At 53.5% G+C, this 17,365-nt stretch overlaps 1 protein-coding gene across 1 annotated transcript in view; it reads right to left on the reverse strand.

Moving 5' to 3' along the window:
• tyk2 (tyrosine kinase 2) overlaps positions 1–14,403 on the reverse strand; it is a 121,622-nt gene extending 107,219 nt beyond the window's left edge. The window contains exon 1 of the mRNA XM_072490850.1: positions 14,314–14,403. The gene's annotated coding sequence lies outside the window, so the exon portion shown is untranslated. The remainder of the gene's footprint in view (positions 1–14,313) is intronic.
• Between the last annotated feature and the right edge of the window lie 2,962 nt (positions 14,404–17,365).

A 17,365-nucleotide genomic window follows, 5' to 3' on the forward strand; every position in this document is an offset into this window, starting at 1 on the left:
TATACAGCTGCAACATGACTTGCCAATTCTTATACTCAATGCCCCGGCCAATGAAGGCAAGCATGCCATATGCCTTCTTGACTACCTTCTCCACTTGTGTTGCCCCTTTCAGTGACCTGTGGACCTGTACATCTAGATCTCTCTGACTTTCAATACTCTTGAGGGTTCTACCATTCACTGTATATTCCCTACCTGCATTAGACCTTCCAAAATGCATCACCTCACATTTGTCCGGATTAAACTCCAACTGCCATCTCTCCGCCCAAGTCTCCAAACAATCTAAATCCTGCTGTATCCTCTGACAGTCCTCATCGCTATCCGCAATTCCACCAACCTTTGTGTCGTCTGTAAACTTACTAATCAGACCAGTTAGATTTTCCTCCAAATCATTTATATATACTACAAACAGCAAAGGTCCCAGCACTGATCCCTGCGGAACACCACTGGTCACCACCCTCCAATTAGAAAAGCATCCTTCCATTGCTACTCTCTGCCTTCTATGTGTCAACTGAAACGTTCACTGTTTCGCTCTCCACAGATGCTGCCTGAACTGCTGAGTTTATCCAGCATTTCCTGTTTTTATTTCAGATATCCAGCATCTGCAGTATTTTGCTTCTAATTTAGAGCAGGCCTCAGTTGAATAGATTTAGATTTCAACTTTTGTTATTAACAATGAATTTATTTATGTATTTGTGTGTTAGGATAGAAACAAATAGCCCCAGTTTCATTTAGGTTTTGTTTAAGATCCTTGGTGCCTGGATGGAGCTGTGACTCAAAAGGTTTCAGGCTTTCTGGGTTTGTTTGCATCTATGCATTTTTAACCAGGTCCTTCAGCCCGGATGGTAAAGAGATGGGTTAAAAGGGGTTGAAAGCTGGCAGCACGGTGACGCAGTGGTTTTAAAAAAAAATTTGAGTGCCCAATTATTTTTTCCCCAATTTAAGGGGCAATTTAGCACCAATCCACCTACCCTGCACATCTTTTGGTTGTGGGGGTGAAACCCAAGCAGACATGGGGAGAATGTGCAAACTCCACACGGACAGTGACCCGGGGCTGGGACCGAACTTGGTCCTCAGCGCCATAGGCAGCAGTGCGAACCACTGCGCCACCGTGCCACCCTAGTGCGACAGTAGTTAACTAGATAATCGGACTCAGTAACATTACCAGTTTAGTGGAGGTGCACTGGAAGACTGGGTTTAGGGAATCCATTTGTTTACTCTGAAGTTGAAGTGCTCTTTTGGGGTATCTCAATGAGAGATACAAGTTGTGCGAGAAGCATGAAGTAAATGCTCAGGAATTCACCAGAGGAAAACCGTTAGCAACTGTGCCAATCCCAAGCCTGTGTGTCAAGCTCGTGGCAACCCTTCACTGGTTTGTGTGTCTGCAAGGATATTGCTGGGGGAAAGGAACAGTGGGAATTTGAATCGTCTTGTGTTTGGATTGAGATCTTTACAACCTTGTTTTCTCATGTAATATTCTAATAAATGTTCTAATAAATATTTTATATTTTGTAATTAAAAGTTCAAACTTTTGCAACAACCTTACATAGGAGTGACAATCAGGAGCAATTCACCTCCCTATCCCAGAGTTACTCTGGTGAATTGCAGCACTCCAACCAATATCCAGAGTGGGATTAGTTCAAAGGGAACAAAGGTGGCTCCTTCAGTCTGCCTGCTTCATTCCCACACCTGATTGTACCTCGAAACCATTGTCATTGAGGAAACCTTGTCTGGTTCTGAGTCAGGAAGTCCACGGTTCCTACCAACTACCCCAGTTATTTTTGACAAATCTAAAATGCTCTGTGCAGGAACGTCAGCAGTTTTGCGGCGAGCTGAGCTCATTACTGGTGAGCAATTTTACCACAAATGCACGTTTTGGTGCTGAACGGAAAATGCAGCACAGCCCGAGGTCGAGGATCTCCTTTCACCCATCGACACATCAAACTCTTGCAAACAATTAGGGCAGTTTTATCAATGCTCGTCTCCAACTTCCTCCTACTTTGTCTTAAGTGAAGATTGCTTGTGCCTGTGAAACAGGCCATGGAGCAACATCATAACAGACCCATCTCAAACTCTCCCCCAGGACATCAAAATGGTGGAGCCTTCACCTTTCAAACACAGCCTGAAAAATTGGAGCAAATTAACACCTTTTTCTGTATTGCCCTCAGCATTCGTTGTCTTTTCAGTCTTGGTACGATGGCTTATTGTGGGGCAATCGACCTTTTCCCCAGTTTTGGAATTAAAAGAATACCCAGATAGGACTAGGACACAGTAAGAAGTCTCACAACACCAGGTTAAAGTCCAACAGGTTTATTTGGAATCACTAGCTTTCGGAGCACTGCTCCTTCCTCAGGACTCACCTGATGTTGTAAGACTTCTTATGGTGCCCTCCCCAGTCCAACGCCGGCATCTCCACATCATTGTTAGGACAGATCTTAAAGCCTTGCTCTGGATTCCCAACTAAACAGGTACTGTAATCACCGCTTATTCTCAACAGGTACTGTAACCATAACTCTGTCCCAACTAAACAGGTGCTGCAACCACACCGTATTCCCTCCCAAATAAACAGGTGCTGTAACCATCCCTTATTCCCAACTAAAAAGGTACTGTAATCATCCTGTAATCCAACAGGTACTGTAACCACACGCTATTCCCAACTAAACAGGTACTGTAACCACACTATTCCCAACTAAACAGGTACTGTAACCACACTATTCCCAACTAAACAAGTACTGTAACCACACTATTCCCAACTAAACAGGTACTGTAACCACAGTAATCCCAACTAAACAAGTACTGTAACCATTCTGTATTCCCAACAGGTACTGTAACCATACTGTATTCCAACTAACAGGATCTGTAACTACACTATTCCCAACTAAACAGGTACTGTAGCCACCATGTATTCCCAACTAAACAGGTACTGTAACCACACTGTGTTCCCAACTAGCAGGTACTCGAACACCCCTTATTCCCAATTAAACAATACTGTAACCTTCCCTTATTGCCAACCAAACAGCTAACGTAACCACCTTGTATTCCCTAGACAGCTATTATAACCATCTTGTATTCCCTAAACAGGTACTGTAAACACTACTTACATTCTCTAAAGAGGTACTGTAACCACACCATGTATTACCTAAAGAGGTACTATAACCCATCTTGTATTTCCTAAACAGGTACTGTAACCACTCCCGGTATTCCCTAAACAGCTACTGTAACCTCACCCCAAATCCCCTTAACAGATACTATGAGCATCCCATAGTCCCTAAACAGCTGCTATAACCATCTTGTATTCCCAAAACATGGACTGTAACCACTTCCTATATTCTCTAAAAAGGTACTGTAACCACACCCCTTATTCCTAAACAGGTACTGTAACCACCAGGTATTCCCGAAACAGGTACTGTAACCACCAGGTATTCCCGAAACAGGGACTGTAACCACCAGGTATTCCCGAAACAGGGACTGTAACCACTCCCCGTATTCCCTAAACAGGTACTGTTACCAGCTCCTATTCCTTAAACAGGTACTGTTATCACCACGTATTCCCTAAACAGGTATTGTAACCACTCCCCATATTCCCTAAACAGGTACTGTAACCAGCTCCTATTCCTTAAACAGGTACTGTTATCACCACGTATTCCCTAAACAGGTACTGTAACCACTCGCCGTATTCCCCAAACAGGAAGTCGAACCACACAGTATTCCTAAAACAGGTAGTGTAACTAAACAGGTGGAGTAACCACCACTTATTCCCTAAACAGGCATTGCAACCACTCCCCGCATTCCCTAAACAGGTAGTGTAAACACCATGTATTCCCTAAACAGGTAGTGTAACCACCACGTAGTCCCTAAACAGGTACTGTAACCACTCCCCATATCCCCTAAACAGGCACTGTAACCACTCCCCATATCCCCTAAACAGGCACTGTAACCACTCCCCATATTCCCCAAACAGGTACTGTAACAACTCCCCATATTCCCTAAATGGGTACTGTAACCACTCCCTGTATTCCCTAAACAGGTACTGTAACCACTCCCCATATTCCCTAAACAGGTACTGTAACCACTCCCCACATTCCCTAAACAGGTACTGTAACAACTCCCCATATTCCCTAAATGGGTACTGTAACCACTCCCTGTACTCCCTAAACAGGTACTGTAACCACTCCCCATATTCCCCAAACAGGTCCTGTAACCACTCCCCATATCCCCTAAACAGGTACTGTAACCACTCCCCATATTCCCTAAACAGGTCTGTAACCACTCCCCATATCCCCGAAACAGGTACTGTAACCACACCCCATATTCCCTACACAGGTACTGTAACCACTCCCCATATTCTCTAAACAGGTACTGTAACCACTCCCCATATCCCCGAAACAGGTACTGTAACCACACCCCATATTCCCTACACAGGTACTGTAACCACTCCCCATATTCCCTAAACGGGTACTGTAACCACTCCCCATATTCCCCAAACGGGTACTGTAACCACTCCCCATATTCCCCAAACAGGTCCTGTAACCACTCCCCATATCCCCTAAACAGGTACTGTAACCACTCCCCATATTCCCTAAACAGGTACTGTAACCACTCCCCATATCCCCGAAACAGGTACTGTAACCACACCCCATATTCCCTAAACAGGTACTGTAACCACTCCCCATATTCCCATATTCCCGAAACGGGTACTGTGACCACTCCCTGTACTCCCTAGTTAGGTACTGTAACCAGTCCCAGTATTCCCTAGTCAGGTACTGTAACCATTCCCAGTATTCCCAAAACAGGTACTGTAACCATTCCCAGTATTCCCTAGTCAGGTACTGTAACCATTCCCAGTATTCCCTAGTCAGGTACTGTAACCATTCCCAGTATTCCCTCGTCAGGTACTGTAACCATTCCCAGTATTCCCTAAACAGGTACTGTAACCACTCCCCATATTCTCTAAACAGGTACTGTAACCACTCCCCATATTCCCTAAACAGGTACTGTAACAACTCCCCATATTCCCTAAACGGGTACTGTAACCACTCCCCATATTCCCCAAACAGGTCCTGTAACCACTCCCCATATCCCCTAAACAGGTACTGTAACCACTCCCCATATTCCCTAAACAGGTACTGTAACCACTCCCCATATCCCCGAAACAGGTACTGTAACCACACCCCATATTCCCTAAACAGGTACTGTAACCACTCCCCATATTCCCTAAACGGGTACTGTAACCACTCCCTGTACTCCCTAGTTAGGTACTGTAACCATTCCCAGTATTCCCTAGTCAGGAACTGTAACCATTCCCAGTATTCCCAAAACAGGTACTGTAACCATTCCCAGTATTCCCAGTCAGGTACTGTAACCATTCCCAGTATTCCCTAGTCAGGTACTGTAACCATTCCCAGTATTCCCTAGTCAGGTACTGTAACCATTCCCAGTATTCCCTAGTCAGGTACTGTAATCACACCGCAGTTTGTTCGAGGTCTTTTCATCTTTTTACACAAAAACATTGAATTGAAACAAACCTGTTGGACATTAACCTGGTGTCAGACTTACTGTGCCCACCCCAGTCCAATGCCAGCATCTCGTCATCATGACTTTTACACAGAAACAGGTCACTGGAACACTGTGCTCCCTGGTATCGCTGACAACTTGCCTGTTACAAGCTGCACCTGAGCCTTTGACCAACATTGAAATAGTGCTGCTGATTATTCTGCTGCATTTCAATTAATACCTGTTATTCCTACACGGGGTGCCCTTTCAAGGATGAAGGCCCTGAGTTTTCTCATTCAGTCTCCTGAAGGCCTGGGACAGCCTTGTGACCTCCCTCGACAGCATTTCCATTGCTTTGATGTTCCTCTCATGATGTGCCCAGGAGTGAATGCAGTGTTAGATTGGGCTCGGATTGCAGGATGAGCTGAATGACTGACTTGGCATTTATAGGTCAGCCTTTTCTTTGCTTTGTTGGTGATTGCTCTGCAATGTCGGTCTTGGCCACTGCAGAGTCTTTCACCAACACACTTCCAGCTCCTCCCTCAGCCTGTTCAATAACACTCATTTTAAATCTGCTCTGCTCCCATTTGCTGACATTCTGCACTTGGTGTATTGAAGTTCAGCGGGCAGGGCCCAGCCAGTTAGCTGGGCTGTTTTGTAACACAGATAAACTGCAAAAATAAAGTCAGCACTGAAGTGACAGCCCACAGAGATCACTGGTACCCTGGCCAAGGCTTCCAATCAAATACTCCACAGGAACTGCTGGAACCGGATAAAATCAGCTGCAGCTACATTCTTCAGCTGTCTCCATTTCTAATGTGGGGGATCTTCAGGGAGAGGCTAAGGTGAGAGGGTCACGGTCTCATGTACCAGACACTATTGTGATTCAAGTGAATCAAAGAGACAGTCACCATTAAGCAATATCAGGGTTAGAATTGAAAGACAGTGGAAGGAATGGTTGAGGGAGGGGGGACGGAGAGGGGGGACGGAGAGGGGGGACGGAGAGGGGGGACGGAGAGGGGGGACGGAGAGGGGGGACGGAGAGGGGGGACGGAGAGGGGGGACGGAGAGGGGGGACGGAGAGGGGGGACGGAGAGGGGGGACGGAGAGGGGGGACGGAGAGGGGGGACGGAGAGGGGGGACGGAGAGGGGGGACGGAGAGGGGGGACGGAGAGGGGGGACGGAGAGGGGGGACGGAGAGGGGGGACGGAGAGGGGGGACGGAGAGGGGGGACGGAGAGGGGGGACGGAGAGGGGGGACGGAGAGGGGGGACGGAGAGGGGGGACGGAGAGGGGGGACGGAGAGGGGGGACGGAGAGGGGGGACGGAGAGGGGGGACGGAGAGGGGGGACGGAGAGGGGGGACGGAGAGGGGGGACGGAGAGGGGGGACGGAGAGGGGGGACGGAGAGGGGGGACGGAGAGGGGGGACGGAGAGGGGGGACGGAGAGGGGGGACGGAGAGGGGGGACGGAGAGGGGGACGGAGAGGGGGACGGAGAGGGGGACGGAGAGGGGGAGAGGGGGACGGAGAGGGGGAGAGGGGGACGGAGAGGGGGAGAGGGGGACGGAGAGGGGGAGAGGGGGACGGAGAGGGGGAGAGGGGGACGGAGAGGGGGAGAGGGGGACGGAGAGGGGGAGAGGGGGACGGAGAGGGGGAGAGGGGGACGGAGAGGGTGAGAGGGGGACGGAGAGGGTGAGAGGGGGACGGAGAGGGTGAGAGGGGGACGGAGAGAAGAGGGGGACGGAGAGAAGAGGGGGACGGAGAGAGGGGAGGGGGTCGGAGAGAGGGGAGGGGGTCGGAGAGAGGGGAGGGGGTCGGAGAGAGGGGAGGGGGTCGGAGAGAGGGGAGGGGGTCGGAGAGAGGGGAGGGGGTCGGAGAGAGGGGAGGGGGTCGGAGAGAGGGGAGGGGGTCGGAGAGAGGGGAGGGGGTCGGAGAGAGGGGAGGGGGTCGGAGAGAGGGGAGGGGGTCGGAGAGAGGGGAGGGGGTCGGAGAGAGGGGAGGGGGTCGGAGAGAGGGGAGGGGGTCGGAGAGAGGGGAGGGGGACGGAGAGAGGGGAGGGGGTCGGAGAGAGGGGAGGGGGTCGGAGAGAGGGGAGGGGGACGGTGTGAGGGGAGGTGGTCGGTGTGAGGGGAGGGGGTCGGTGTGAGGGGAGGGGGACGGTGTGAGGGGAGGGGGACGGTGTGAGGGGAGGGGGACGGTGTGAGGGGAGGGGGACGGTGTGAGGGGAGGGGGACGGTGTGAGGGGAGGGGGACGGTGTGAGGGGAGGGGGACGGTGTGAGGGGAGGGGGACGGTGTGAGGGGAGGGGGACGGTGTGAGGGGAGGGGGACGGTGTGAGGGGAGGGGGACGGTGTGAGGGGAGGGGGACGGAGAGAGGGGAGGGGGTCGGAGAGAGGGGAGGGGGTCGGAGAGAGGGGAGGGGGTCGGAGAGAGGGGAGGGGGTCGGAGAGAGGGGAGGGGGTCGGAGAGAGGGGAGGGGGTCGGAGAGAGGGGAGGGGGTCGGAGAGAGGGGAGGGGGTCGGAGAGAGGGGAGGGGGTCGGAGAGAGGGGAGGGGGTCGGAGAGAGGGGAGGGGGTCGGAGAGAGGGGAGGGGGTCGGAGAGAGGGGAGGGGGTCGGAGAGAGGGGAGGGGGACGGTGTGAGGGAAGGGGGAGAGGAAGCGAGTTTTGAGGGGTTTGAATCAGAGTGGGCACAGAAGTTGCGGTCATTTAAACATAGCAGCGACCTGCGCACCACCGATGGAATTATGACATGTTAGGAGCTAAGTATTTATAAATAAACAAAACAATTGAAGTTGTGGTAGGTGAGAGGGGTGAAGGATGGAAGAGAAGGATCGCCAATCAGACAGTCAGCTTTGACCATGACGGTGATTCCAAGATGAAAGGCTAACCAGCTCAATCAAGAAAGCCACCCGCCGGCGGGAGGCTGATAATCGGGTACAAATTGGGCAGAATGACAAACAGTTCGAACATAGCACAGGATTAAAAAACGACCGTGTGTCAAATGAATGGAAGAGTAACAGAGTGAGAACAATGGAGTTGCTGAGAATGATGAGTCACAGTTGATTAACATGACTGCACAAGAAGTTGAACTGCTCGAGGGTTAACCCATAGACAGCCGAGCAGGAGGAGGACATTTCTGGCTACTGGTAGGTAGGAGACACTGAAAGTTAAAGAATTAAAAAAGCAGTGTTTCTGAAATGGCATGAAACTTGTAAATGTTGGGTGTTGAGAGGAACTTGGCTCTTCTCATACAAGGGACACAAAATGTGAGCATGCCGGTACAGCAAGCAATCAGCAAAGCAAATGGCATGTTGGTCTGTATTGAAAGGGGATTGGATTACAAATGTACAGAGCTTTGGTGAGACTTTACTGGGAATACTGGGTGCAATTTTGGTCTTTATATTTAAGGAAGGATATACTAGCATCGGAGGTGATACTGTGAAGGTTCACCAGATTGGTGCTTGAGATGACAGGTTACCCTCTGTTGAGACAGAGTAAAGTGGATCAATATTCACTGGAGTTTCGAAGATTGAGAGATGATCTCTTTGAAAGATTCAATATCATTAAGGGGCCTGACAGTTGACACAGAGAGTCTGTTTTACATGCCCAAAATCTAGAACACACGCTCAGGATAAAGGGCTGAACATTTCGGACTGATGTGGCGATGCCGGCGTTGGACTGGGGTGGGCACAGTAAGAAGTCTCACAACACCAGGTTAAAGTCCAACAGGTTTATTTGGAATCACTAGCTTTCGGAGCGTAGCTCCTTCCTCAGGTGAAGTGGAGACAGGTTCACAAACACAGCATTTAGGACTGGGATGAGGAGAAATTTCTTCACTCGATGGGTTGTGAATCTTTGGAACCCTGCACCCCAGAGGGATGCTCCAGTGTTGAATATATTTAAGGCTGTTGGACGGGCAGATATTTGGTTTCTCAGGGAATTAAGGGAGATGGGGAGTGGGGTGGGGAAATGCAAAGTGAAGCACAAGATCAGCCATGATCTTACTGAATGGCCCAATGGGCCGAATGGCCTACTCCTGCTCCAATCTCTTATGTTAGGTCCTCACAGCCTGGGCCATCAAATCAGCCAATCACAGACGACTGTTGGGTCAGAATAAATTAAACACAAATCAACAACTGTCCCATCAACTGTACAGCCAAACGGACTCTCTGATGCAAATCAATAGCTTGAATTTAAAACCTTTCAGGAACAGTTCCAAATCTCCCTCTGGTTTCAAACTCTGTGGTTTTAATGAACTAACGATCAGAAAGTGATAAGACAGTCAAATGTAAAACAAGGTAAGCAGCGGCAGAATGGTTCAGCGCATCACAGACAGATCAGTTACGGGCTCATATCCAATTTCAACAAACTTCCCAATCTTGTACATGCCAAATATTCTGCAGAAGGTGGGGTGATTGTGTGGGGCTATCACTCCACACACCCATCTGTCTACTGATTATCTGTCCAAGAATTGACAGATGTCATTACTATTGCTGAACTCCACCCCCAACAATATCCTGGGCGTTATCACTGACCAGAAACTGAACTGGATCCAGCCATATAAATACTGCTATAAATTCTTTGGCTACAAAAGCAGATCAGAGACTAGAAATCCTGTGGAGAGTAACTCACCTCCTGACTCTGCAAAGCCTCTACACCATTTACAAGGCACAAGTCAGGAGTGTAAGGGAATATTCTCCACTTGCCTGGATGAGTGCAGCTCCAACAACACAAGTAGCTCAATACCATCCAGGACAAAGCAGCCTGCTTGATTGACACCCCTTCCACAAACATTCACTCCCTCCATTATTGACGCACAGTAGCAGCCATTTGTACCATCCACAAGATACACTGTAGGAACTCACTAAGAGACTCCTTTGGCAGCACCTTTCAAATACACAGCTGGGACCACCAAGAAAGTCAACGGCAGCAGACACATGGGAAAGCCACCAACTGGAAGTTCCCCTTCAAGCCATTAATATAATTCAGGAATCAAGCACGGTTGAAATTGAGGAAGAAAAGTTAATATTTTAAAAGCAGAAACTCTATCTCTATGGCTGCTTGCAGATGCACTACTTTGTAGTGTGATTAATTAAGAGATTTTATATTTTTGCAGTAATATTATTAAAACCTGGGTTAAGATGCATATATGACTGTTTGAGCAGTGATTAAGGTGCTGTGAAGGTGAAGTCATCATTGATTTGCAAGTGAAGTGTTCTGTTAATAGATCTTGAGAAGCATATATTTGTTTACAGATAGCTCGCTAATGGAATATTGGTTTAGGTTTGAAGGACCCCCGAGGTGTAGATAATTTATGAGGGGTATTGGTCCTGGCTAAACAGGATGTGGAGATGCCGGCGCTGGATTGGGCACAATAAGAAGTTAAAGTCCAACAGGTTTATTTAAATCACAAGCTTTCCGAGTGCTGCTCCTTCATCAGGTGATGTCTGTGTACAGGGAGCACAGTATGGAGCTAAGTATGCAGCCTTGCGGGGCCCCGGTATCAAGGAATATCGTGGAGGAGGTTTTTGTTTATCCTTACTGATTGTGGTCTATGGGTCAGGAAGACGAGGATCCAGTTGCAAAGGGAGGAGCCAAGTCTTAGGTTTTGGAGTTTTGATATGATCTTAGCTGGGATTATGGTGTTGAAGGTGGAGCTGAAGTGAATAGGAGTCTGGCGTAGGAATCCTTGTTGTCGAGATGCTCCAGGGATGAGTGTAGGGCCAGGGAGATAGAGTCTGCTGTGGATTGGTTGGGGCAGTATGAGAACTGCAGTGCATCAAGACATTCTGGGAGTACGGAGTTAATGTGTCTCATAACCAACCTCTCAAAGCACTTCATAATGATCGATGTCGAGGCTACCGGACGGTAGTCGTTGAGGCACATTGCCTGGTTCTTCTTTGGCACCGGTGTATGATGGTGGTCTTCTTGAAGCAGGTGGGAACCTCGGAACGGAGTAGGTTCAAGATTTCTGCAATCACACCTGCCAGTTGGTCCGCGCAGTATCCAAGTGCACGACCAGGGACTCCGTCAGGACTCACCGCTTTCCACGGGTTCACTTTCAAAAAGGTCGATCTGACTTCGGAAGCTGTGACAGTAGGTTTGGGTGCGTCCGAAGCTGCTGGGGCAGTTGACAATGGTTTCCTGCTCGAACCAAGCATAGGATGCGTTGTGTTCATCGAGGCGAGATACATTGCCGCCAGAGATTCTGTTATGTTGCCACAACTGACGTATCTTTAGTCTGTCACTCTAGCTTAGTCTGGTATTGTCTCTTGGCATTCCGAATGGCTCTGCAGAGGTCTACCTGGATTTCTTGTTTCGGTCAGGATTGGAATTCCCATGTGGAACAGACTTACCCAAAGCAGAAGAGTGTGCACTCTTTAATCCAGTCGTTTAGCAACTGTCACGCATCAAGGGTAATCTATAGAGTGCTCCAGTTTGGGAACTCTGAAAATTCGAGAGCATAAGTTACAGTAGGAAGGATGGAGAACACAAAGGTGGAAGGCAGATATCAGGCCCTGGAGCAGGAGAGGAACGAGAAGCCAGATTTTACAATCCAGCTATAAGTCAAACTATGACAAGAAAACTCAAGTGGTCAAAATGCACCAACTGAATTGCTTGATTTATCGGTTGAGAATGAGCACGGTAGCACAAGTGATTAGCACTGTGGCTTCACAGCGCCAGGGTCCCAGGTTCGATTCCCCGCTGGGTCACTGTCTGTGCGGAGTTTGCACGTTCTCCCCGTGTCCGCGTGGGTTTCCTCCGGGTGCTCCGGTTTCCTCCCACAGTCCAAAGACGTGCAGGTTAGGTGGATTGGCCATGATAAATTACCCGTAGTGTCCATAAGGGTTGGGAGGGGTTATTGGGTTGCGGGGATAAGGTGGAAGTGAGGGATTAATGTGTGTCGGTGCAGACTCGATGGGCCGAATGGCCTCCTTCTGCACTGTATGTTCTATGTAATTCTATGTAATGTTTCATTCTGCACCCATTACGTCAAGTTACAGACACTGTTATAAAACAAGTGACAGCAAAAAAGATCGCTTGCGCCAGTTTTGCAAGTCGTGCCTGAAATCTGCACGGACATCTGTGGCCTGGCCATATGTATTTTTAGAATTACATAATCTTGACAAATTTTAGAAAGAAATGAACCATCAGGCACTGTACACAAATTGATCTGGACGATTTGCATCTGATGTCAGCTACAGATTCCAAGAGTGACTTAAGCAAAACATGTTAGGCTTGGGCTAAAGGCTGGTTGCTACAACTGAGTTATGCTCGAAGCCATGTCGTGGCAGAACACCAACCTATTGACAACCCAATAACTGAGAAACAAACTATTTCCCTTGTTGAAATAAACACAAACTCAAGCAGCAATGGTAGAGACAAAATATAAACTTACAGACAAGCTGCTTTTCCAGAACAAGTTTTGCTGATATTTGTTTACATGACTAAATAGTATAAAACGGTCACCGAATTATTAACAATGTCAGTGCAATTTGAGAGTGATAATTATCATTTTCAACTGGAAAATCTTCGAGACAAATTGGACACCGGTATAATCACCCTAACCGTTAACTATTTCTCAGGAAGTAAATAGAAATCAACCTGACAAAAATTCCAAGTTTTCTTCACACGCTCACTGAACAGAAATACAAAAACTAGCAACAAACTGGTTAATATCTCAATGCTGCTGTTACACAACTAACATTAACCAGTAACATCTGCTCATTTGTATCTTAAACCTTTCTGCCCCCATGATACACGTCATATAACCCATTTCTCAAATTGACAATTACAAAAAACACATCAATTAAGGATTAGTTTTGTTCCAATTTGACCCTCAGGGTCTGGAATTAAATCTTTACTGTGGTCACTTAAGATTGATCACAGCTCCGTTATCTTGCTGCCCCTCTGGGTAGAGTTGCATTATTCACATTCTGCCCGTTTCTCTCAGCTCTGAAATGTGGGACCCTATCTCTGCCGTCAGAGCCAATTCCTCGTCTACTGTTTTGCCATTAATGCCACCCCCAACACCCACTGCCCCTCCTCCCGCCCCTCCAGACACCCCCTGCCCACCGCCTCAAACACCCCTACCCACCACACCCAGACAACCAGACTCCCTCAACAACCCCACCCCAACACCCTCCCCCCACCCAAACACCCCCTTCCCCCCCAAACACCCCGCAACACCCAGTCCCCAAACACCCTCCCCCCGAACACCCCCCAACACCCATTCCCCCCCAAACACCCCCCAACACCCTCCCCCCCCCAAACACCCCCTTCCCCCCCTCCCAAACACCCCCCAACACCCCCACCCCAACACCCACTCCCACTCCCCCCCAACAACCCCACCCCAACACCCACTCCCCCCCAACACCCTCCCCCCCCCCAAACACCCCCTTCCCCCCTCCCAAACACCCCCACCCCAACACCCACTCCCACTCCCCCCCCAAACACCCCCCTCCCCCCTCCCAAACACCCCCCAACACCCCCACCCCAACACCCACTCCCCCCCAAACACCCCCCAACACCCTCCCCCCCCCAAACACCCCCCTCCCCCCTCCCAAACACCCCCCAACACCCCCACCCCAACACCCACTCCCCCCCAAACACCCCCCAACACCCTCCCCCCCCCCAAACACCCCCTTCCCCCCTCCCAAACACCCCCCAACACCCTCCCCCACCAAACACCCACTCCCCCAACCCAACAACCCCCAGACAGCCCAATCCCAACACCCCCCCCCCGCCGTCCCCAGGACGTTCCCTCGCCTTTAACCCCGCCCACACCGTTCCCCCCCCGGTGACCCACTCCCCCGGTACCCACCTCCGATGAGGTCGGTGCCCCGCGGTCGCTCCGGGTCGGTGTTGTCGCCGCCGGTTCCCTGCTGGCCTCGTCCTCCGCCTCCCCCCGCCGCCGGAACTGACGTACACAGCGCGGCTGCGCATGCTCCGGCGGCCCATGGCCTTCTGGGAGCTGTAGTCTCACCCGGCGACCACTCAGCCCATTGGAGTGTGTGCTGGTCCACTCGCTCACTTCTCTTTCGGCTGTACGTCCAATTCCATTTCTGTTTTTTAAAACAAATTTAGTGTTTCCAATTTTTTTTTCCCAATTAAGGGGCAATTTAACGTGGCCAATCCACCTACCCTGCACATCTTTGGGTTGTGGAGGTGACACGGGGAGAATGTGCAAACTCCACACGGACAGTGACCCCGGGCGGTGACTCCACGCGGACAGTGACCCCGGGCGGTGACTCCACACGGACAGTGACCCCGGGCGGTGACTCCACACGGACAGTGACCCGGGGGCGGTGACTCCACGCGGACAGTGACCCCGGGCGGTGACTCCACACGGACAGTGACCCGGGGGCGGTGACTCCACGCGGACAGTGACCCGGGGGCGGTGACTCCACGCGGACAGTGACCCGGGGGCGGTGACTCCAGGCGGACAGTGACCCGGGGACGGTGACTCCACACGGACAGTGACCCGGGGGCGGTGACTCCACGCGGACAGTGACCCGGGGGCGGTGACTCCACGCGGACAGTGACCCGGGGGCGGTGACTCCACGCGGACAGTGACCCGGGGGCGGTGACTCCAGGCGGACAGTGACCCGGGGGCGGTGACTCCACGCGGACAGTGACCCGGGGGCGGTGACTCCAGGCGGACAGTGACCCGGGGACGGTGACTCCACGCGGACAGTGACCCGGGGGCGGTGACTCCACGCGGACAGTGACCGGGGGCGGTGACTCCACGCGGACAGGGACCGGGGGCGGTGATTCCACGCGGACAGGGACCCGGGGGCGGTGACTCCACGCGGACAGTGACCGGGGGCGGTGACTCCACGCGGACAGGGACCGGGGGCGGTGATTCCGCGCGGACAGGGACCCGGGGGCGGTGACTCCGCGCGGACAGGGACCCGGGGGCGGTGACTCCACGCGGACAGTGACCCGGGGGCGGTGACTCCACGCGGACAGTGACCCGGGGGCGGTGACTCCACGCGGACAGTGACCCGGGGGCGGTGACTCCACGCGGACAGTGACCCGGGGGCGGTGACTCCACGCGGACAGTGACCCGGGGGCGGTGACTCCACGCGGACAGGGACCCGGGGGCGGTGACTCCACGCGGACAGTGACCCGGGGGCGGTGACTCCAGGCGGACAGTGACCCGGGGGCGGTGACTCCACGCGGACAGTGACCCGGGGGCGGTGACTCCACGCGGACAGTGACCCGGGGGCGGTGACTCCAGGCGGACAGTGACCCGGGGGCGGTGACTCCACACGGACAGTGACCCGGGGGCGGTGACTCCAGGCGGACAGTGACCCGGGGGCGGTGACTCCACGCGGACAGTGACCCGGGGGCGGTGACTCCACGCGGACAGTGACCCGGGGGCGGTGACTCCAGGCGGACAGTGACCCGGGGGCGGTGACTCCACACGGACAGTGACCCGGGGGCGGTGACTCCAGGCGGACAGTGACCCGGGGGCGGTGACTCCACGCGGACAGTGACCCGGGGGCGGTGACTCCACGCGGACAGTGACCCGGGGGCGGTGACTCCACGCGGACAGTGACCCGGGGGCGGTGACTCCACGCGGACAGTGACCCGGGGGCGGTGACTCCACGCGGACAGGGACCCGGGGGCGGTGACTCCACGCGGACAGTGACCCGGGGGCGGTGACTCCACGCGGACAGTGACCCGGGGGCGGTGACTCCACGCGGACAGTGACCCGGGGGCGGTGACTCCACGCGGACAGTGACCCGGGGGCGGTGACTCCACGCGGACAGTGACCCGGGGGCGGTGACTCCACGCGGACAGTGACCCGGGGGCGGTGACTCCACGCGGACAGTGACCCGGGGGCGGTGACTCCACGCGGACAGTGACCCGGGGGCGGTGACTCCACGCGGACAGTGACCCGGGGGCGGTGACTCCACGCGGACAGTGACCCGGGGGCGGTGACTCCACGCGGACAGTGACCCGGGGGCGGTGACTCCACGCGGACAGTGACCCGGGGGCGGTGACTCCAGGCGGACAGTGACCCGGGGCGGTGACTCCACGCGGACAGTGACCCGGGGGCGGTGACTCCACGCGGACAGTGACCGGGGGCGGTGACTCCACGCGGACAGTGACCCGGGGGCGGTGACTCCACGCGGACAGTGACCCGGGGGCGGTGACTCCACGCGGACAGTGACCCGGGGGCGGTGACTCCACGCGGACAGTGACCCGGGGGCGGTGACTCCACGCGGACAGTGACCCGGGGGCGGTGACTCCACGCGGACAGTGACCCGGGGGCGGTGACTCCACGCGGACAGTGACCCTGGGGCGGTGACTCCACGCGGACAGTGACCCGGGGGCGGTGACCCGGGGGCGGTGACTCCACGCGGACAGTGACCCGGGGCGGTGACTCCACGCGGACAGTGACCCGGGGGCGGTGACTCCACGCGGACAGTGACCCGGGAGGCGGTGACTCCACGCGGACAGTGACCCGGGGGCGGTGACTCCACGCGGACAGTGACCCGGGGGCGGTGACTCCACGCGGACAGTGACCCGGGGGCGGTGACTCCACGCGGACAGTGACCCGGGGGCGGTGACTCCACACGGACAGGGACCCGGGGGCGGTGACTCCACACGGACAGTGACCCGGGGGCGGTGACTCCACGCGGACAGTGACCCGGGGCGGTGACTCCACGCGGACAGTGACCCGGGGCGGTGACTCCAGGCGGACAGTGACCCGGGGTGGAGACTCCACGCGGACAGTGACCCGGGGGCGGTGACTCCACGCGGACAGTGACCCGGGGGCGGTGACTCCACGCGGACAGTGACCCGGGGGCGGTGACTCCACGCGGACAGTGACCCGGGGGCGGTGACTCCAGGCGGACAGTGAC

This window comes from Scyliorhinus torazame, chromosome 27, assembly GCF_047496885.1.
Source record: "Scyliorhinus torazame isolate Kashiwa2021f chromosome 27, sScyTor2.1, whole genome shotgun sequence".
Taxonomy (NCBI): Eukaryota; Metazoa; Chordata; class Chondrichthyes; order Carcharhiniformes; family Scyliorhinidae; genus Scyliorhinus; species Scyliorhinus torazame.